Source organism: Dendrobium catenatum, unplaced genomic scaffold (genome assembly GCF_001605985.2).
Source record: "Dendrobium catenatum unplaced genomic scaffold, ASM160598v2 original_scaffold_153789, whole genome shotgun sequence".
Classification (NCBI taxonomy): Eukaryota; Viridiplantae; Streptophyta; class Magnoliopsida; order Asparagales; family Orchidaceae; genus Dendrobium; species Dendrobium catenatum.
In genome coordinates, this window is record NW_021472217.1 from 1 (window position 1) to 3,912 (window position 3,912).

Genomic DNA, 3,912 nt, shown 5'->3' on the forward strand with positions numbered 1-3,912 from the left:
CCAGAACTCAGAGATCATAAAGTCCTCACAAAATGAGGGCGAAATCTCTAGGTAGTGTCTTATATACAAACCTATCTGCCTTCCAAAATTTACCTCGGAACTTAATCCATTAAAACTCCTCGCCGAAGAAAAGCACAGTCGGGCGGAAGCTGGGGCCGAATTTTTGGTGCCCACACTCCCGTAATGTAGCACTTTGTCCCATACAAGGTTCAAGAGGTTGGTGTATCACTTTGTCTTGTATGATACTTAGTTCCTATCTCCCGGCTGGTGTATTGCTTTGATATCATTTGTAACAACCCAAACTTTTAACTATCGAGATATTGTCCGTTCTGGCCTAAGATCTTCACAGTTTTGTCTTGTTAGTGTAACTTCTTAATAGTTCACCCATCCCATAATTGATCTGGGATGAGCACGGTTAACTGCGGAGTTTCTTAAATAAAATTCCAACAATTACACCAAAAGACACCAATGTTTAAGAGTTTAGCTTTTTTTACGTAAGGGGTTTCATGCATGATACACTGTTTCATCAGAAAAGCTGAATAGAAGTTGGACTGCAGAAAGTAAGGAAGAATCTATTTTAGGTAACATGCGGTGGATTTAAAATCTTGTGAAGCACACAATACTCCCTAAATCAGCTGCAAATTAACAGTAACAGCATTCGAAGGCGGCAGATGGCAAGCGTTCAATCTACATCACCACCTACATTGTGGGCAAACAGAGGAAACCTAGGTGCTAAGAACAGAAGATTTAAAATCAGCTGCGTACCGGGAATCTGATTAAGGAAGCAGTAAATCTGACCCATCAAGATAATCTAAATATTAGAAAATACGTCATTATCATAAACACAATCATCATAGGCATGTTTACTATGAATGAAAAGAAATCAAAAACCTAAAAAAAATAAATTTAAAGCAACGCAAACCACTACCACGAGCTCATATTACTGCTCACATACAGAATTTCCGAGTATAAAACTTCAAATTTCCATTAACAACCTCGTGAAATATGCAAAATTATGAAAAGTGAAAAATCTGATTATTTAAATTTATTGCTTGTTCCTGTTTTTTGTTGGTTGTTTAATTAGCTTTCAAGACATCTTCTATCCTCCTGCATTTCGAATTTATGTGGATATCATGATACATCCAAATTGATCAACAACCTTTTTGTGTGTTTTTTAAAATGTTTCCTCTAGGACTATTACTATTGAAATATTTTTAGTGGACGCTACAGTGAATTGTTGTTTTGGCAGGTGCATGAAGGCAGGAATCATGAAGTGCGTGAATTGATAAAAAATGCTGGACTTCAGGTTAAAGTTAAATGAACCTCTTGTTTTTTAGAAAGTACTTAGAATATGTCGTTTTAGCTTGGTTTTGCATGTAGTAGCATCCCCACCAAATAATAAGAAGAGTGCTTGCTCATCGCATAGCATTCCGAGCAAGTCATTTTTTAAAGTAGGCATTTTGTTATGGTAAATGCCAATCACTCTTTGGAAGCTTATTTGAGCCCTCCAGTTGAGGTGCAACTTTGACCTGTAACTCGCCCACCGTACCAGAGGTTAGTGGGGTCAAGGCTAAAGTGCGCACGTACTGGTTTACCCTCTCATACATTGAAGACTCAGACTTATCTTGACCTTCCTTCTTGTCTTGGGCTATGTCTTCATCACTGTCTGCTTCAAGTGGAATCTCGAACTTGGCCTTCTTGCTAGTTGGATTAGCGGGTTCACGAACAGTATTCAGTTCATCCTCTGAGCTCGACTCCAGATTGAGATGGATTACCGGGGTTCTGCTCCTCATTAATACTGGCGGAACTTCTCCTTTTTCTCTCCTTGCCTGAAGCTGCAAGATCTCAGGGAACCAATTTTGCTATCTAACAAATCTCAAAGCCCTACTATAACACTGCTAATTGCATTTGCCTCCTACATCCCACTTATGCCTTTCCACTTCATCTCTTGCCATCTTCGATGTCCGCTTATCTGCAAGCAAAACTTCGGTTTGTCTGAATTAAGGCTAAGGAAGAATAAGCTTTCCTTAGGAGTAAAGTGAATCCTGCCCTTCTTTGTATCCAATTATGGTGTCACTGAAGTTTGAAGGTTAAACCCCTTTTGTAGGAATTTTTATTTTGTGCAGAGTCCGGAGCATCCGGAGACCAATAAAAATGTGCCACGGCATCTCAAAAATGTACCGCGCTCGATACCGAGCACGAAACCGGGCAATTCTACCGTCCGGTGTCCGCACAGAATAATAGCTCCTTTTGTAGAATTTCTCCTCTTCAAAAGCTCACTTTTCAAAACTGTTCATTCATGCATGGACACAAGTACTATACAAAAATATTCAATTACTGCTTCCTTCAGTAACTTGTTATACTAATTTTTTTGTTATTATATTCTGATAGATTCATTCACTAAAACGAGTGAGGATTGGTGGATTCCGGCTTCCATCATACCTAGGGTAATTCAGTTTGCTTTTTATAGGATACTTTTATTACAGTAATCTGCTAGTTCCTCTTCTATTCAATCTTTAAGAATCTTCACTCCACTGTCATTATGGAGAGGCTTATCACATGTTCTAACTTGCCATGCTTATTACTTTTAAATATGCATGCACTTTTGTCTTAATAAATTTGCCTGTGATTTGCTAGATTTCCTCTTGCACTTTAGTTGATCTGGGATGGCTGTGGTTGTCCATAAATTAGTTGTAGAAAAAATTTAGTTTTTTTTATTATGTGGTACAATAAAAGACAATTAGTTAGTAATATATATTTTATTTCTGGTCCTTTTGAACTCCTCAAAACCAAATTTAATCCGCGTCAAAGTTCACTATGAACCTGTTTTCTGAGTAGACATAACATTGTCTTTTATTTTACCACATAAGTTTGTGTAGTCTGTTAATTGGAACTTTGGGTGCAACCGAGTCAAGCCTGCTCGGATTCAACTCGTTAACAGGATCGAGCTCGCGGGTTGAGCTCTAACACGATTTCGAGCTCGATGGCTTATCGAGCTCGTGCTCGATAGTCCTCTTCTCAACTCGTCAGCTCGTCAAGCAGCTCGTGAAGATGACATTCCGGCGGGAAAAGAAAATTGCGGGACGACTGGGCGAGAAAATGAAACATCGACAAGGGAAAATGAAATGACGACGCCTGACCTCTGGACGAAGGAGCATGATGACGGAGCTGACGAGTCGAGCGGTTGACCTTGGGACGACGGAGCTCGTGTGCTGCTAGCTTGTTCGGGATGGAGCTCGGCGAGCTGCTCGACATGAGATGAGTCGAGCTCAGAATTTGACAATCAAACTCGACTCGAACATCACCTGGCTTGAATTTGACTCGACTCGTTTGCACCTCTAATTGTTACTGACCAAGTGACCTTCTGAGGAGGCTGAAACTTCTATTTGAGGAGCTAATTAGTGATGCGCTTTATTACTTTCCTTTTTTTTTTTTCGTTCTTGAAGCTTTGTTTGAATACAAAACACTTATTTTATTCTTTGCTATTTCTAAGTGGCATTTTGGCTGTTATTGACCGTTTCAGACTAGGCAAGTACATGGAACTCAAGGAAGCAGATCTTAAACTGTTGGGTAGACAGATTCAGCGAAGCACCTAAACAATGAACCGTTGAATCTTGAGCTGTCTCAATTCTCAAATGAAAGAGAAGCTTGCTCAAATCAGAGGCATTTCGATGGGCTTTCATGAAAAAGCCTAATCGTTCACATTTGCGGAGTGGGCTTAGTAACGTTGAAGTGTACAAACAGATAATAGTAAGTAGTATTTGATGTCTACAGAATTTGGAAAGAAAAGAAAGTAATCTTAAATGTATTTATTTCAAAATATAGTGCCTTATAACATAGCATTCTATATCTATTCATAGGATTTGCATGAATAATAAAACATAATAAATTATATGCAACACCAACAACTAA

At 39.0% G+C, this 3,912-nt stretch overlaps 1 long non-coding RNA gene across 1 annotated transcript; it reads left to right on the forward strand.

Annotated features, from left to right (window-relative positions):
* Positions 1–1,156: 1,156 nt before the first annotated feature.
* LOC110112023 lies at positions 1,157–3,892 on the forward strand. The gene is made up of 3 exons (XR_002304983.2): positions 1,157–1,306; positions 2,392–2,447; positions 3,524–3,892. It is a non-coding gene; the product is annotated as an uncharacterized LOC110112023 (long non-coding RNA).
* Positions 3,893–3,912: the final 20 nt, after the last annotated feature.